General features: G+C 40.5%; 1 protein-coding gene across 11 annotated transcripts in view; it reads right to left on the minus strand.

Moving 5' to 3' along the window:
* Positions 1-19,794, minus strand: part of ARVCF (ARVCF delta catenin family member) — a 738,556-nt gene that overhangs the window by 585,188 nt on the left and 133,574 nt on the right. For 10 of the 11 annotated variants that reach the window (XM_075832471.1, XM_075832494.1, XM_075832495.1 and 7 more), the window contains one exon: positions 19,123-19,166. The gene's annotated coding sequence lies outside the window, so the exon portion shown is untranslated. Of the gene's footprint in view, positions 1-17,303; positions 17,343-19,122; positions 19,167-19,794 lie in introns of all 11 variants that reach the window. The other variant, XM_075832484.1, reaches the window with a different exon arrangement.

The following is a 19,794-nucleotide window of genomic DNA, read 5'->3' on the forward strand; positions in this document are numbered from 1 at the left end:
GCTGGGTAAACGTACATAGCGTATCCACCGTGGGCCTTGCAGGCGATTCCGGATGAAAAACCGCACCAAACTGTGGTGCAGTTATTCGGGCGGAATGTCTGCTGCAGGTAATAAAAAAAAGCAAACAGAAAAATCTTATACTTACCCCAGATCCTCTCATGTCTGTGCAGCAGTCACGTGGGATGAAACTTCATCCCAGGAGGCTGGCCTGGACGGAGAAGTGTAGAGAAAGGGGGAAGTATAAGCTATTTTTTATTTCTGAGTTGCGATTTTTGCGGCAGAATCGCAGCTTTTCCACCGCAAAAATCGATGGGGAGATAAAACACACAACAAAAAAAAAGCGATTCCGAAGCATAAATTGACATGCTGCGGATTAAAAAACCTCACCGCAGGTCAATTTATGAACGTCTTTTTCAGCTGCTTTTTTTACGCAGCGTGTGGATGAGATTTGTTCAAATCTTATCCACTCTGCTGCTACTGTATTACGCTGAAGATTGTCCGCAATGAAATCCGTTGTGGAAAATCTGCAGTGTTTACACTACATGTGGAAATACGCTTACGGCACATTCAGACGTGGCGGAATTGCAGTTTAATTCCGCTGCGGACAGTCCGCAGTGGAATTCTCCAGCGGCCGTTTTTTAGATTTGTTTCTATACATTCTTAGGAAACTTAGTTCAGACGTTGCGGAAAATAACTGTGCGGAATTTAGGCTGCGGTGCGGAATTTTCCCTCCGCGGCATGCACATTATGTTGTGGAGAAGAAGTGGAATTTCACTGTGATTTCAGCCTTTGCAATGCAAAAACTGAAATCTGTGGCAAGTCCGCTGTGATATCTGCAATGTCCGAATTACCTGTCAAATATGCAAATGTTGGTGCAGATTTCCCCGAATCTGCACCAACATTTGCAGCGTAAAAATTCTGCGACGTCTGAATATGGCCTTAAGGTGGAAATCTTTTTCAAGACAGGAGTGTATAATGGTGTACTGCTGAGAATGGGCTGTAGGTATGATTGACTTATGAACACCTTTAGGCCTTATTCAGACAAGCGTATTATACGTCCGTGAACTGTCCGTTAAAAAAACACGGACAGCACACGGACCTATGCAATTCAATGGGGCTATTCACACGTCCGTGGTTTTTCACGCAGCGTGTGACCGTTTCGTGAAACTCACTGCATGTCCTATTTTGGTCAGTTTTTGTGGACCACGTCGCCCATTGAAGTCAATGGGTGCATGAAGAACATGGACAGCACACTGACGACATCTGTGTGCTGTCCATGTTTTTCACGCACCAGTTGCTAAAGAAATGATGAAGTGAAAAAAACAAACACACATGAACACTGATACCACACGGAACTGAAATGCATGAAATACGCTCCGTTTTTTTGCGAACGCAAAATGGACATGCCTGAATAAGGCCTTAGGGTCAGTTCACAGAAAAGTTTTTGGCACTGATTTTAACGTGAAAACCTCATTGATATTAGCGCCAAAACACGTCCCAAATTGCCCCCATTAATTTTAATGGGAGGCAGAGGCATTTTTTTTCCGGGGAGTCATTCAGCCGCATGCGGGGAAAAAAGCGGCATGTTTCTTCTTCCAGCAGTTTTCGCCTCTGACCTTCCATTGAAATCAGTCGGAGGCAAAAAAAAACCCAGGGCGCTAGTTTCTGAGTGGTTTTTGCAGTGTTTTTCGCCCGCAGAAAACAAAGCGTTAAACAATGCTCGCAGTTCAAAATCTGCCACAAAATTCCTGCAAAAAACTCCATGTGAACTAGTCCTAATACCACACCACATGGACACCAATGTATTCCTGTGTTTATTTAGATATTTATATATCAATGAGCACCATGTATTCATGCGTTACCTACTTAGGCCTTATTCACACAAGCGTATATAACGTCCGTGTTACGCGCGTTAAAACAACGGACGTCACACGGACCTATGCAACTCAATGGGGCCATTCAGACATTCAGTATTTTTCACGCAGCGTGTGTGCGCTATGTGAAACTCACTGCATGTCCTATACTTGTGCGTTTTTTGCTCATCACGCACCCATTGAAGTCAATAGGTGCGTGAAAATCATGGACAGCACACGGACGTCATCTGTGTGCTGTCCGTGATTCACGCAACAGTTGCTAAAGAAATGATGAGAAAAAGAAAAACACCTCCTTTAGTTTTTTTTGCGGATGTAAAAAAACGTGTGACATACGGATGACGTACGCACGTAAAAAACGCAAACGCGCACTGTACACGAATGTCACATGGAACTGCAATGCAGGAAAAACACTGCGTTTTACGTGCGCAAAACGGACACGTTCGTGTGAATAAGGCCTTAGGCTGTCCACACACAAGTCAAAAAACACCAGTCTGTGTATGTTCACATGTCGTTTTTTCAGGCGTATTTCTGAGCATAAACACCTTAAAATCCGCCTGAAAAAACACTAGCAAAACGCCTACAAAAAGCTTCCCATTCAATTCAATGGGAAACACACTGCTGTTCACATGAGGCGTATGTTTACGTTGCTAAATTAAAAAAAGGCCTTGTAAAAAGAAGTTTTGTAAAAATAAGCAGCATGTCACTTCTTGAGGAGTTTTTGGAGCTGATTTCCATTAACACTATAAAACGCCTCTATAAAAGCCTCAAAATAAGCTTCAAATTAAAAAAAAGCTTAATTTTCAGTTAAAGGCAATGTTCACACGTTTAACAAAAAACAGCTGTAAATACGGAGCTGTTTTCAAGGGAAAACAGCCCCTGATTTTCAGCCGTTTTTTAAGCAACTAGCATTTTTTGCTGCGTTTTTTACGGCCATTTTTGGAACTGCTTTTCTATTGCGTCAATGAAAAATGGCTCCAAAATCGGCTCAAGAAGTGACATGCACTTCTTTTTACGAGGCGTTTTTTTACGTGGCCGTTTTTAAAAATGGCGGTGTTATTGCAACACTTGGCTTTCTGTTGCGAATTTTGTATGAATGGGCATGAGATTTTCTAAATCTCATTTACTTTGCTGCTACTGTAAATGCTGCGGAATTTCCGCACAGAATTCCGTTGCGGATATATAAGTTCCAGCAGCAGCTTCTAGGTGGTCTCCATCCATTACCTTGTGATTGCCATTACCTCTGTCACAATGCTCACATACTATAACTATACCCTATATAAACCAGAACTTTTGTGAACTATAGGTGGGCTTTGACTGCTAAACAATTCTTCTTGTAGTACTGCCTCACATTCGTAGGCCACAACTGACCAGAAAAGCTTCTCCCGATGTACAGCGGACGGTTTTCACCACAGGGTTTAATTACATTTAACTTTTCAGGAATTATTCACAGTGATTCAATCCTACCTAAGGTGCTCTGCGGTCGCCATGTTTAACACCAGAATATATAAGTCCTAAGAGATTTGGAATCATATCTTAATGAATACAATAGTAAAATTTGAAGAGCATTTTAATATTAAATGACATGTACACCTTTGAGTCTTTTTCATCATAAAATTCTAAAAAAAAAAGACATTTTCTTCCCTGCTGTGGTTCCTTGTTAGCAAATGACAAACTCTTTAAAGAGGCTCTGTCACCAGATTTTGCAGCCCCTATCTGCTATTGCAGCAGATCGGCGCTGCAATGTAGATTACAGTAACGTTTTTATTTTTAAAAAACGAGCATTTTTGGCCAAGTTATGACCATTTTTGTATTTATGCAAATGAGGCTTGCAAAAGTACAACTGGGCGTGTATTATGTCCGTACATCGGGGCGTGTTTACTACTTTTACTAGCTGGGCGTTGAGAAGAGAAGTATCATCCACTTCTCTTCACAACGCCCAGCTTCTGGCAGTGCAGACACAGCCGTGTTCTCCAGAGATCACGCTGTGTCGTCACTCACAGGTCCTGCATCGTGTCAGACGAGCGAGGACACATCGGCACCAGAGGCTACAGATGATTCTGCAGCAGCATCGGCGTTTGCAGGTAAGTCGATGTAGCTACTTACCTGCAAATGCTGATGCTGCTGCAGAATCAACTGTAGCCTCTGGTGCCGACACGATGCAGGACCTGTGACGTCACAGATCTGCACTGCCAGAAGCTGGGCGTTCTGAAGAGAAGTGGATGATACTTCTCATCAGAACGCCCAGCTAGTAAAATAAGTAAACACACCCCGATGTACGCACATAATACACGCCCAGTTGTACTTTTACTTTTCAACACGCCCAGTTGTACTTTTGCAAGCCTCATTTGCATAAATACGAAAATGGTCATAACTCGGCCAAAAATGCTCGTTTTTTAAAAATAAAAACGTTACTGTAATCTACATTGCAGCGCCTATCTGCTGCAATAGCAGATAGGGGTTGCAAAATCTGGTGACAGAGCCTCTTTAAGGAAGATTTATCAAAAGTAGCACAAAGGAAAAGTGCAGGACTTACCCATAGCAACCAATCAGATTTTTACATCTTAATTTTTGACGCCTTTTGGTAAATTAAAGCAGTGACTTGATTGGCTACTATGAGTACTGCTCCACTTTTCCTTTGTACTAGTTTTGATAAATTTCTCCCTATGTATTATTACTGTGTGTGCATATAACCAATAACCTACTAATATTATTATTGTTATTTTCCTAGCAGTTATGCGGAAAATGAGCATGAAAATATGTTAAATCATTACCTGATAATGGTTAATGCAAGTGAAGGCTGAACCAGGTATTACACCTGTCTATGGCCATAGAACATTTCACTCACACAATGGCAACGTAATTGGGCAACGTAATTGGTCGTGTGTTCTGTCCCCAAAAGGCCAATTTTGGCCTTGAGGACAGAACTATTTTTTTGTTTCTTCCTCTTTGCATCCCAGCGCTCATAAATTTTTAATTTTTTGTTCGACGTAGCTGTATGAAACTTTGTTTTTTTGCAAGACAATGTAGTACTATATGTAGGTGCCATTTTTTTTGGTACATTCAGACTATCATAATTAAAAAAGTGCAGGAAAAAAAAGCAGTTTTTATTTTCTTTTTCTTTTTCTTTTACACCAATCGTGTACTCTGTTACGGTCATGACAATACCAAATATGTGTCTATTATTTTATGTTTTAGGACCTATATTTTAATAACATTTATTTATTGTAAAAAATGTGCATTTGTGCGTATTTTTTAAGATTTTTTAATTTAATTTTACCTTTTTTTTCTCTTTAATCCCGTAAAGGGATTTTTCATTCTGATTTTTTTTTTTTTTTACTTTAATGTACTGGCATATTTCCATATGCCAGTACAGTAGCCTGTGGACTGACCCCTGACCACAGCCGAAAGCACCTACAATGAGCACGTGAGCAGAAGAACTGGACCATGAAGCAATGAAAGAAGGTGGCTCACGTTTTCTTTTACATTATGTGGATGGCCGAGTATATGTGTGTCGCTTAACTGGGGAAGAGATGGCACCAGGATGCACTATGGGAAGAAGGCAAGCTAGTGGATGCAAGGTCCTGGCATTCATGTGGATCTTACTTTGACATGTACCACCTACAAAGACCAAGTACACCCCTTCATGGTAGCGGTATTCCCTAATAGCAGTGGCCTCATTTAGTGGGATAATGTGCCCTGCGACACTGCAAAAATTGTTTAGGAATTGTTTGAGGAACTTGACAAAGAGTTCAAAGTATTGATTTGGACTCCAAATTTTCAAGATCTCAATTCAAATGAGCATCTGAGGGATGTGCTGGAAAAACATCCTATCAATAAAGGCCCCAACTCACAACTTACAGGAATTAAAGGTTCTGCTGCTAACGTCTTGCTGCCAGACACCAAAGTACACCTTAGAGGTCTTGTGGAGTCCATACCTCGATGGATCAGAGCTGTTTTTGGCGAGGAGACCTACGAAGTATTGGAGAGGTAGTTTTACTGTTGTTAAATAGTACCTTTCACCTGACCATACATGTGCAGCTGAGTGCATCATGTAATGGGCAGGGCTGCACAAACCCCGGGGGCACTTTACATTTTTTTTCTACCCTCCTCCGTTATTTAGATATCGGTGCCATTATATTTGGCGCCCGATATTGAAATAACCCCCTGAACTGTCAATGGGGCGTGTAATGGCAAGGCGGGGTGTTACTATGACTGCGACACTGTCCAATCAGATACGGACAGTGTTACAGCAAGAGCTGGAGACAGGAGAGCGTGTGCGCGCGCATGCTCTCACTCTTCAGCTGTTGGCAGACAAGGACAAGACTGATCTTTTGCGAGAGCTCACAGTCTTGTACTTGTCTGCCGAACTGGCAAGGGGGCATGACACTGCTATGGACAGTGTAAGAGCTCGAGAGAGGAGAGAGCGCAAGCACACTCTCCTCTTCAGCTCTTGCACTGTCCCTAACAGAGACACGCCCCCTTGCCAGTTCGGCAGACAAGTATAAGACTGTGATCTCTCGCAAGAGATCACAGTCTTATCCTTGTCTGCTGAGAGCTGAAGAGTGAGAGCGTGAGCGCTCTCCTCTCTCCAGCTCTTGCACTGTCTGCAGCAGTGACACGCCCCCTTGCCAGTTCGGCAGACAAGTACAAGACTGTGTGATCTCTCGTGAGAGATCAGTCTTGTCCTTGTCTGCCGACAGCTGAAGAATGAGAGTGAGAGTGCTGTAACACTGTCTGTAGATGATTGGACAGTGTCACAGCCATAGTAACATGCCCCCTTGCCATTACACGCCCCATTGACAGTTCAGGGGGTTATTTAAATATCGGGCGCCAAATATAACGGTACCGATATCTAAATAATGGAGGAGGGTAGAAAACAAATCTAAAGTGCCCCAGGGTTTGTGCAGCCCTGACCATTACATGCTGCACTCAGCTGCACATGTATGGGGAGGTGAAAGGTTCTCTTTAAATACTGTATATTGTGTTATAATATAAATGTTATTCAATAGAACTAAAAATACATTATGCTGATGTTGCAAAACATATATCAGCTATTTCAGTACCGTAGGAATGCATGAGTAATGGCAATTGTAAGTTTTCCAAATGTAGGCACAAATGCCACATAAATGTTAAGACACGCCTATATTCTAGGGTATTTATGACAGAGAAAGACATGTGGGTGGTCATCTAGGGGTGGTCATCTAGGGATGATCAACTAAAGATGGACATTCAGGAGGTGGTCATCTAGGGGTGGTCATCCAGGGAGACACCCAAGGACATATACTGAATCCGATGATGAAGACACACACCCAGGGCCAAGCAAGATGGAGACAACAATTGTCAGATACAATGACTATGTAAGATGATATCTTTTTTTTTTTTATTCTGTTTTTATTTATTTATCAAAGGTGAATGACAGAGAAATAAAACATTTCACGACTCTATGATACATAGTTATGACATAGAAGCATCAATGAAAATTATACAGACATAGAGAATACAAAAGAAAGAGAGTGAACCGGAAAGGAGAAGGGAAGAGGGGAGGGAAAGAAGGATATAGAGGGGGAACTTATCCTCAGCATCCACCCCATAGGCAGACGTCTTGAAGGAGGCATACGTAATTACAATTACACACTATTGGGACAGTAGATCAAGATACTCCGAAGAATTCTCAAAGCTTACCCACGTAGACCATACTCGCAGAAACTTATCATGAGTGTCCCGCAAGGAAGCCGTAAGCTCCTCCATTTGTTTCACTTTCTGGATCTTCTGAAATCAAAGGCGCACCGAGGGGGCCTCTACCTGTTTCCACATAGCCGGCATGCAAGCACGTGCCGTATTGATCAGATGTCGTACTATTGACTTCTTGTATGTGGAGATCGGGATGTCACACAGATGAAGCAGAAAGAAGCCTGGAGATCTGGGCAACGTGTAGTCAGTGAACCTAGATGCTACATTCCAGACCGTCTCCCAGAAAGCTGTTAAGCGCTGACAATCCCTAAAGGTATGTAAGAGGTCACCGACTCCCACCCCACATCGCCAACACAAAGGAGACCCCTCTGGATAAAATGTATGCAGCCTGGAAGGGACCCTGTACCATCTTGTCAGAATCGTATAGCCTCCTGAATTCTACTTGATATAGAAGACTGATGAGTCATGGTATACAGTCGAGTACGCTCATCAGGGGAAATACTAATGTCAAGATCCGTCGCCCACTTAGCCAAGTATGATGTATGTGAATCTGCCGCAGGGGAATTTAGGAGACTATAGTTTACCGAGAGGGCGTGACTGACCGTGCCCGACATTGTGCATAACGTTTCAAATGCTGTAAGATCACGCGAAAATTCGGCCACAGGGGCAAGAGATAACAGAAAGTGACGGATTTGGGTAAGATGATATCTTTATCCTGTATTTGTAAACTACATTTATGTATGCATCTCTGCTATAGTATTATTTTTATTACTATATTTAAATAAACTAACAATTTTTTCGTATAAGTTTCGTATTCCTCCTTTTAAATACTGATCAAGAATATTAAAAGAAACATAATCAATATTAACTATTTATTTAGTGAGTCAGAAAGAACGACATTTAACAAATGTTAAAGAGACTCTGTCACCACATTATAAGTGCCCTATCTCCTACATAATGTGATCGGCGCTGTAATGTAGATAACAGCAGTAGATTTAATTTAAAAAACCGATCAATTTTGACCAAGTTATGACCTATTTTAGATTTATGCTAATGACTTTCTTAATAGACAACTGGGCGTGTTTTTACCTTTTGACCAAGTGGGCGTTGTAAAGAGAAGTGTATGACGCTTACCAGCGTCATACACTTCTCTCCTTTCATGTACTCAGACATCATGATCTTGCAAGATCACGATGTGCTGTCACTTACTCACACATTACCTTTACTGAAGTGTCTTGAGAGTGAATAGACATCACCTCCAGCCGGGACGCGATGCCTATTCACAATCCCGACACTTCGGTAACGTTTGTGTGTGACTTACTCACACAGCACAGCATGAACTCGCGAGATCACGCTGTAAATGACAGCACAGCGTGATCTCGATGTGCTGTGCTGTGAGTCCCACACAAACGTTACCGAAGTGTCGGGAATGTGAATAGACATTGCGTCCTGGCTGGAAGTGACGTCTATTCACTCTCAAGACACTTCAGTAAAGTTAATGTGTGAGTAAGTGACAGCACATCGTGATCTCGCAAGATCACGATGTGTGAGTACATGAATGGAGAGAAGTGTATGACGCTGATTGGTCATCGGTAAACTGGTTGTCCACAGCACTCACTTGATCGGAGAATTACTACTTAAAGTTTTTAGTAAAAGAGGAAAAAAGGTCGGAAAGATCCAAGGGCGCAGCTGTGTGAAGATGAAGTTCTTTAATTGTACATATAACAACAACAAAAATCTGTGTTTCGAAGCCGTACCGGCCTCTTCGTCAGGTCAGAGTACAAGTGATTATTCAAGGAAGATTCACTGTTTATATAACCAAGAAGAACCGGATGACTACCGGTTTAGGTTAAAGGTCAGAACAGGGGCCGGGTTACGGCAAAACACTGTGATCACAATAAACATACAAGAAGATTTAAAATACATAGAAATACAAAAGGTGTGTTAAAAAATTAATTAGTTACACCTAAAAGACACTAGTTGGTCCAAACTAAAAAAGAACATAAGAAAAAGACCATACGAAAAGATGTTAGTAAGATACTTCATATTTACGCTAACTAAAAACATAGAGGAAAATCATAAGAAGAGATATCCGTATAAAATAACTCACTAGGAGGATCACATCCCATGTCTGAAGACACTGTATATATATATATAAGAACATAAAATTAAACTTGAATTGTAGTCATACTCGGTCGGAACAATGTATTGTAATTTGTGTATTTTGTTGTCATAGAGACGTACCGCTTATTAGGACCATAAAAAGAAGAAAAAAGACCATCAAAAACAGACCATCAAAAAAAGAAACTGATGTGAAATCGCTCGATAAAATAATATTTTAAAAAATATATATAAAGTATAAAATAAGAATATCGCACGAACATTTACATACATAAAAATTCAAAATGACTTTACGTGTTACCTAAAATCATGAGTTATGCATTTCTGTGGAGACATATCGCATATAGACATATAAAAAAGAGAGAGACCATTCAAAAGGTGCTATGATGTAGTACATTAAGAAGGGTTTTAAAAGGGTTTTAAAAATAATATGTATTTATATATTAAGAAAGGGTATTATATTCATCTTTTTGCGACGAGACTCGTTAAATGATAGTCTCATTTAGTTCATTCAGACCTACCGGTTTTAGTATTTTTAGTTTGTAGATCCAAAATATTTCTTTTTTACAGAGAACATTAAAACGATCTGGATGGCTTTCTAAAATTTGATCAATGGGGGTAATAGTAAAACATGCAAAGTTACCCATGTGTGCCACAGTACAATGTCTAGAAACACTATGGAGCAGGAATTTCTTTTTACAAGCCAATGTCTGTTCAATATATCTCCTATTTTCTTATGTGATATATTATACTGTGTGATAAAATTAAAACCAAAAGTATTATTCTCATTGGTATGTTGCCGAAAATACATAAGGACCCCAAAAATCCCCCTGGGAGACCTATTATCTCTGGCATTCAGTCACCTACTTGTCATTTGTCTCATTATTTAGATTTAATTATGCAAAAATATGTTGTAACATTGTCCAGTTTTTTGAAAGATTCGACACAGCTTATTAATGAACTTCGCTTAATTTCGCCAAAAAATAATCCACTTTTGTTTACTTTGGATGTGAGTGCATTATATAGTAATATTGAGCACTCTCTAGGCTTGAGAAACCTTAAAAATATGTTTGAAAAAGACAACGATCTCCAGCCATTACAAATTAAATTTTACCTTGAGAGTATGGAATTTATCCTCAAAAATAACATCTTTTCCTTTGATAATAATATATACCACCAAGTAAAAGGCACAGCGATGGGCACCAGGGTAGCACCGAGCTACGCCAACATTTTTATGTGCGCATTTGAGGATCAATTCATATGGAATCATCCTTGGGCTATGAATCCTATTCTTCTATATAAAAGATACATAGACGATCTGATCTTCATATGGAATGGTAATTTAGTAAGTGCGATTAATTTCTGCAATTCACTAAATGAGAATCTATGGGGCATCAGTTTCACATTTAATATCCAAGAAAAAAAAATTGATTATCTTGATTTGACAATTACCTCCTCAGGTGATAAATTTATAACACGGAATTTTTTCAAGAAAGTAGACACTAATAGCTACTTAAACTTCAACAGTGTTCATTATTCAAAATGGCTCAAGAATATTCCATACAGCCAATATAAGAGGATTAAGAAAAACTGTACCCTGGGATGTGATTTTAAGAAACAAAGCAAAATATTATATAAACGCTTTAAAAATAAAGGCTATCCGAATACATTATTAACCGATGCCTACAAAAATACCTCAATACTATCAAAAGAGGATTGTTTACCAAAATATACCAATAATGAATTACAAATTAGAAGAGATCCCCAAGAACATACCAATGAGAATAATACTTTTGGTTTTAATTTTATCACACAGTATAATATATCACATAAGAAAATAGGAGATATATTGAACAGACATTGGCATGTACTCCAAACCGACCCTTTTCTTCAAAAAATCATACCTTTTAAACTGAAAGTTACGTTTAAAAGAGCTAGAACTATAAAAAAAAATTCTGCCACCAAATCGGTTGAATCTGTTGAAACTAAAAAGTGATCCGGGACAAAAAATACAACTACGTAACCCATTGCCAAAAAAGGGGAGTTTTAAATGTGGACTAAGTAGGTGCCTATGCTGTAAATCAATTACGGACGAAACCTATACATTTAGATCACAGCAAACAGAAAAAATCTTTAATATTGAAGCAAGTTTAAATTGCCAATCTAACTTTGTGATCTACTTAATAAACTGTATTTGTGGGGTCCAATATGTAGGAAGGACAATTCAGCCACTGCATTGTAGACTAAATAAACATAGATTTAATTGTAAAAAGAAATTCCTGCTCCATAGTGTTTCTAGACATTGTACTGTGGCACACGAGGGTAACTTTGCATGTTTTACTATTACCCCCATTGATCAAATTTTAGAAAGCCATCCAGATCGTTTTAATGTTCTCTGTAAAAAAGAAATATTTTGGATCTACAAACTAAAAACACTAAAACCGGTAGGTCTGAATGAACTAAATGAGACTATCATTTAACGCGTCTCGTCGCAAAAAGATGAATATAATACCCTTTCTTAATATATAAATACATATTATTTTTAAAACCCTTCTTAATGTACTACATCATAGCACCTTTTGAATGGTCTCTCTCTTTTTTATATGTCTATATGCGATATGTCTCCACAGAAATGCATAACTCATGATTTTAGGTAACACGTAAAGTCATTTTGAATTTTTATGTATGTAAATGTTCGTGCGATATTCTTATTTTATACTTTATATATATTTTTTTAAATATTATTTTATCGAGCGATTTCACATCAGTTTCTTTTTTTGATGGTCTGTTTTTGATGGTCTTTTTTCTTCTTTTTATGGTCCTAATAAGCGGTACGTCTCTATGACAACAAAATACACAAATTACAATACAATGTTCCGACCGAGTATGACTACAATTCAAGTTACATTTTATGTTCTTATATATATATATACAGTGTCATCAGACATGGGATGTGATCCTCCTAGTGAGTTATTTTATAGGGATATCTCTTCTTATGATTTTCCTCTATGTTTTTAGTTAGCGTAAATATGGAGTATCTTACTAACATCTTTTCGTATGGTCTTTTTCTTATGTTCTTTTTTAGTTTGGACCAACTAGTGTCTTTTAGGTGTAACTAATTAATTTTTTAACACACCTTTTGTATTTCTATGTATTTTAAATCTTCTTGTATGTTTATTGTGATCACAGTGTTTTGCCGTAACCCGCCCCCTGTTCTGACCTTTAACCTAACCCGGTAGTCATCCGGTTCTTCTGGGTTATATAAACAGTGAATCTTCCTTGAATAATCACTTGTACTCTGACCTGACGAAGAGGCCGGTACGGCTTCGAAACACAGATTTTTGTTGTTGTTATATGTACAATTAAACAATTTCATCTTCACACGGCTGCGCCCTTGGATCTTTCCGACCTTTTTTCCTCTTTTACTGGATTCGTTCAGCGGAGTTTGTGTACTCCAAACCTCCGGATCGGGAACTGTGGCTGCAACCGTCTCTTATAAGGGCACTTTTGAATACGCCAGTTTGGGTTGTTGTGCTCCTAGCGTAAAACCACCAGGTCAGTATATTTGACCACCCTTCTTTTTTTCTCCACAACCATACAGATTCACGCACGATGTGCGCTTTGTTTCTACTTTTAGCTCCATAGCGTACTTAAAGTTTTTGGAACTTGAAAACAAAAGAAAATATCTTAAAATATAGAGCAATATCTTTTTACTGTGTTTTAAAATCACTTAAAATGTCAGGGGTAAGGAGGATTGGGCATCTTTGTTCTCACTGGAGATAGGTCGCTGCCAAAGGCGTCCGGCAGCGACTTATTCCCCTCTCCCCATTGAGCACAAATGAACACTCGGCCGAGCATGCATGTGCATAAAGTGGTCAGGAGGGGAATAGTTGTCGGCCAAACGGGCATTTGGCTTACAGGTATTTGAGGTGTATGGCCACTTTAGGGCTAATTATTTACTTGTTAGCTACCATTGTCCACAAGCAGGACCGGCTCCAGTTTTGTGTGAGCCCTTGGGCGACACAGACTTAGTAGGCCCCTTTGCGGGGGAACTCAAGGCGGCAGTAAAATGGCAGTACTTTGTGCCCCCATATAGACGTTAGGCCCTGTTTATGCCCCCATATAGAAGTTAGTTGTGCCCTCTGTAGATAGTGCCACACAGCCCCCCTTCAAGGTAGTGCCACACAGCCCCCACCTCCCAGGTAGCGCCACACAGCCCCCACCTCCCAGGTAGCGCCACACAGCCGCACCTCCCAGGTAGCGCCACACAGCCCCCACCTCCCAGGTAGTGCCACACAGGCCCCACCTCCCAGGTAATGCCACACAGCCCCCACATCCCAGTTAGTGCCACACAGCCCCCCTCCTTGGTAGTGCCCCACAGCCCCTTCCCTGGTAGTGCCACACAGCCCCCTCCCTGGTAGTGCCACACAGCCCCCCTCCCTGTAGGTACAGCCTTTGGGGTTTCCTCTAGAAGTGGAATCCAAAGCCAGAGCATTGCCGAAGCTCTGGCTGGGGATTCCACTTCAGGAGAAACTCCGGACGTCACTGTCCATATATGGGCAGTGTTGTCAGGGGCAGCCCCAGAGCCATAGTCCCGGGCAGAGCACTACTAGCACTCTGCCTGGGACTCCTGCTCTGCTCCTGACATCACTGTCCATATATGACAGCCGGGTGCTGATGCCGACCCTGTCCCCAAGGAGAGCTTAGTGAAATAAATAAATAAATAAAACTATATAATTAACAATGGTACTATCTTAATTATTGTTCATTTATTTCTTTATGTTTAATTATTATTATTTATTAACTAAACTTTCAAAAACTTCTGAAATGTCATAGTGACATGTCAGAAGTTTTAATCGGTGGGGGTCCAAGCACTAAGAACCCCATCGATCGCTAAAACAAAGCAGAAGAAGTGCTTGAGTGAGCGCTGAGCAGCTTAGTTTCTGATCTGCTTTTTTCGGATAGCCGAGCAATTGGTGTATGGGCTCATAGACATTCTATTGAGAAAAGCAGATCACAAACAAAAGCGGCTCAGCGCTCACCCGAGCGCTTCTGCCGATTCGCTTATGACATGTTAGAAGTTTTTTGAAAGTTTAGTTACCCTTTAATACATTATTTTAAGTGCCTAAATAGAAAATGTATTATTGGTAACTGTTACAATAAATAAGTATATAGGTTTTTGTACATAAAGACCGTTCTAAAATGCGTTTGGAGGTTATAGCATAATAGGGATTTATAAATAATAAAGATCCCAACTGTATACTGTAGGGGTATTGTGGGTCACTGGTAAGCAGTACCCTTCAGAAAATAACTAAACATGTGGCCTTTTATTATAGCATGGTACCATCAAATAATGTATAAACACATTTTTAGAGTGCCCAAATAAACACAAGGAAGAAAAGTTAAGTTTACTGTTATTTAATCAATATGTACTACCGTGTTTCCCCGATAGTAAGACACCCCCGATTGTAAGACGTATCGGGGGTTTCAGGGGGGTCGGCTAATATAAGCCGTACCCCGAAAGTAAGACATATGTCTTACTTTCGGGGAAACACGGGGGTATTGCCGCCTCCTGTCCACTTCCGGATATATCCGTCCTCAGCAGCTGCTAGTTCGCGCAGGAGGACGGATATATCCGTCCTGTGATCGCGTGGGTACTGAGACTGTACCCACGCGATCAGCGGCAGGAGCACGGCTGTTATACACAGCCTGGCTCCTGCTGCAACTGCCGGAATCGAAGCGCGCGCCGATTCCGTCAGTTTAACCCATTAAATGCCGCTGTCAATAGTGACAGCGGCATTTAATGTGTTTGACAGAGGGGGGAGCTCCCTCTGTCACCCGATCGGCGCCCCCGCAAACAAATCGCGGGTCGCCGTCGGGTTTCCATGACAGCCGGGGGTCTAACAAAGACCCCCAGGTCTGCCTTCAGCATCTGCCTGTTAGGCGATGCCGGAGGCATGACCTAATAGGTTGCCTGTCAGTTTTACACTGACAGGCAATAATGCTTCGGTATACTAAGTATACCAAAGCATTATATATGCGATCGGCACATCGCATAGTGAAGTCCCCTGGTGGGACTAAAAAAAAAATGTAAAACAGTTAAATAAAGTTTGTGAAAAAAAAATAAATAATAATTCGACAATTTTTTTCTAATATAAGACATACCCCGAAAGTAAGACATAGTGGGGCTTTTGGGGATAAAAAGAAAGTAAGACACTGTCTTACTTTCGGGGAAACACGGTATGAGTTCAAGTGTACCTCCGCTTTCACTAAAAACGATTATAGTGCAGGAGTGTAGAATATAATCGTTTTTCTAAATCTCCTGTATTGCCTATTTTGCACCTAGCAGCAGCACGGACTGTGAAAAAGTCTGTGCTGCCGGCTGCTCATTACTCTGCAGTTACAGACAGAGCATCCTGCTCGTCTCAATGGCTCCCATATCTAGAACGGCCGCCAGCACTATAGAATCCTATAGCACTAATGTTCTTCCGCATACAGGAGCCATGGAAACTTGCAGGATGCTCTGTCTCTAACTGAAGAGTTATGAGCCGCCGGCCAGACGGACTATACACGGTCCATGCAGCAGCTAGAAGCAAAAACGGTAATACAAGTGATTTAGAGAAATTAATATTGTGCACACTCCTGCACTATAACTGCTTTTCAGTAAAAGTGGAGGTACGCTTTAAAGTGTACTTCTACTTCTGATCTCCAGCCCAACCGGCACGGAGAGACGCTCTTGCGGGCTGGGTGACAAAACTGTACGATGCCTGTAGAGTATCATGCACTGGTCCAATGCTAATTAATAGGACCCATGCACAATACTCTCCGGGCATTGTACAGTTTCCATGGCAACTATACTGCCCAGAATGCAGGAGTGTCACTCCATGCCGATGTCAGGTTTGGCGGGAGATGACAAGTCAAGGTACACTTTAGAGGAAAACTGCAGTCAGAAGTAAAAAAGTGGGAAATTTTAAAGGAATGTTCTCCCTGTATTCACCAGTTTAGTGTGGTTTCAACAATGTAGCAACTAGTGACTGTGATCTGTATGACTCCTTTGTTTCCACGGCAGGAAATAAGCAAGGATTCACTCCCTTACCTTATATCCTTTTTATATACATAAGTGTAAGTGGTCAGGTGCGCATGCTCAAGCATGAAGTGCCACTTCAGAAAATGTTTGATATGTTATATAAAGGTGAGTTCTACATTTCACACCATTGCTGAGACATTTACATATACTCTACCTAACTTTTTATGTCCAATTGAGTGGGCCACAGATCACTACTCAGAGACCTGCCAACTGTATGCTGACCTATCAACCCCTTTTGAAATTGCTTGCATATGCTAAAATATATGAACCTACGGAAATAACCAGGACTTATGAAATATATAAGGACCTGACCCATTAGTTCTCGCTGCTGGAGAAACTGACTTATTTTTAGACAGTGCACCAATATTTCTGGCATTGTTTTTTCCATGCCATTACCTGAGCAAGTGGAGATCCATAACTTTTTCTTTCTTTATAAATGACTACTCTAATCTATTAATACAGTGACTTGTGATGAATTATGTCAAAACGTATTACACAAAGCATGCAGATAATAAGGGATGGCGACATACCCAAACCGCAATACATGCACAAAAGTGGATCACTGTGACCTATTCAAAAAGAATGATAGAGGAGTTGCTGGTGCGGAATAATCTAAACTTTTAGGAATGTAACATAATTTAACAAATACATTTTATCCATCCCAGTAAACACTTTCAAGGTAAAACATGGAACACAAAGGATAGATTTCTTGCCTCATCTGAACTCTCTACATCATAGAGCTTAAAAATCTGTGGTACTGCGAATGTTAAGATACATATGCATAAGCATATTCATTTTTATGAATTCTCAGAAATGTGGTCTTTCAGAGCAACCAATTTGCATACTCAACAAGCTCAACAGGCAGAATACTCACAAGCTATGAAGCCTTCCTTGACAATTTAGCCAAAGCAATTGCATATAAAGGACTAAATTTGCCATTTTCCGTTGGTAGGAAAAAAGAAAGATCTTTTGGCTTTAGAAAGTTCACATTAATCTTTCAAAACTCTTTTCACCAATACAAAAAGATGGTTCTATATGACATATTAATACAAAATGTTGCTACAGAGTTGGGATGGGTTGAAACTATGTAATATACACCCCTGCTAGATTCTGCCTTTTAACATAGATAGTGGACGGCTGTGTAAGGCTGGGTTCACACGACCTATTTTCAGGCGTAATGGAGGCGTTTTACGCCTCGAATTACGCCTGAAAACACGGCTCCAATACGTCGGCAAACATCTGCCCATTCATTTCAATGGGTTTGCCGATGTTCTGTGCCGACAACCTGTCATTTTACGCGTCACTGTCAAAAGACGGCGCGTAAAATAACAGCGTCGTTAAAGAAGTGCAGGACACTTCTTGGGACGTAATTGGAGCCGTTTTTCATTGAATCCAATGAAAAACAGCTCCAAATTACATCCGTAATGGACGCCCCGCAAAACGCGAGTACGAGCAATTACGTCTGAAATTCAGTAGCTGTTTTCTCCTGAAAACAGCTCCGTAATTTCAGACGTAAATGCAGTTATCGTGTGCACATACCCTAACAGATGCTGGGTTACATGCTCCTTTATGTCGCATTATCACTGTGTACAATGTAATGTGGAAGAGCTAGAATGGAATTGGCACCTCGTTGAATACTTGAGCAGTAGTCCAGAATACCATATAAAGGAGCAGGTAACACAGCATCTATCATATACAAGGGTGGACTGACCATTTGGGCAGCAACCAAGTACCCATATGGAGTATTCACTAAAGTGGTGCTGCCAGTTCTTACCTACTTTGGCCAACATAATCATGTGGTGTCTTCAAAAATGTGTTATTTATTTCTATAGGGACAAATTTTAGGGAAGGACGAATTAGAAAAATAGTTAAAGAGCTCGGACACTACCTTTAAACTTTAAAAATGCCTTATAGCTATTACCTAAAACTTATACCATGGAACTGTTTTTGAAGATGTGGCAACCCTGGCCAACTTACCGTCAAATTCCAGGTTTATCTTATTTTCTCTCAATCTTTTGTTCTGCCTGTACTTTGCATTCAAATCTTTTGTTTTAGTTTAGTTATACATCATAATGTTGATGTTATTTGATATTTAAAAAGATGGATCTTTCCTATTCAATGTTCACACCCCCTGTCCTTGTCCCCCCCACATCCTTGACGCTCATACTTTGACTGTTTGTTTAATCTAAATAGAAATTATATTTGCAGCACCGCAATCTGCTCAGTGGCAGAATTGGAATGGAGTATACCTGTATATTAGAAGGTTTCATCCCATTCTAGTTCCAACCTCTGTAGCAGAATTGTATATTAGTGTTGAACCCCTTTAAAAAGACCAAATAAGGATCTTACCGTGACAGTTGTCTTGTCAATCTTCCATGACCACCAAGGTGACCCTGAAAAGAAAGAATACATATAATAGTTAAACTAATGTTTGACCCTCATATAGTCTTAAACAGCAATTTCATATGGATTTTCTTCTTAAAGAGGCTCTGTCACCAGATTATCAAATCCCTATCTCCTATTGAATGTGATCAGCGCTGCAATGTAGATAACAGCAACGTTTTTTTTTTGTTTTTTTTTAAAAACGATAATTTTTGCCCAAGTTATGAGCAATTTTATATTTATGCAAATGAGCTTTTCAATGGACAACTGGGCGTGTTTTCTCGTTTTACCAGCTGGGCGTGTATTGTGTTTTTACTAACTGGGCGTGTTTACTGGTTTTACCAACTGGGCGTTGTGAATAGAAGTGTATGACGCTGACAAATCAGCGTCATACACTTCTCATCGTTCCCACCCAGCTTCTTTCACTGCAGACACACAGCGTGACGTCACCCACAGGTCCTTCAACCTCGGCGTCGGACAGAGAAGATACATCGGCTCCAGGCGTCCGAGAGGGTAATATGCTCGTCTCTAGGGAGTTTACTATGCTTACTTGCAGATGGTGATGCTGCTGCAGATTCAACTGTACCCTCTGACGCCTGGAGCCGATGTATCTGTCCGACGCCGAGGTTGAAGGACCTG

The sequence above is a fragment of the Rhinoderma darwinii genome, chromosome 1 (genome assembly GCF_050947455.1).
Source record: "Rhinoderma darwinii isolate aRhiDar2 chromosome 1, aRhiDar2.hap1, whole genome shotgun sequence".
In the NCBI taxonomy this organism is placed as follows: domain Eukaryota; kingdom Metazoa; phylum Chordata; class Amphibia; order Anura; family Rhinodermatidae; genus Rhinoderma; species Rhinoderma darwinii.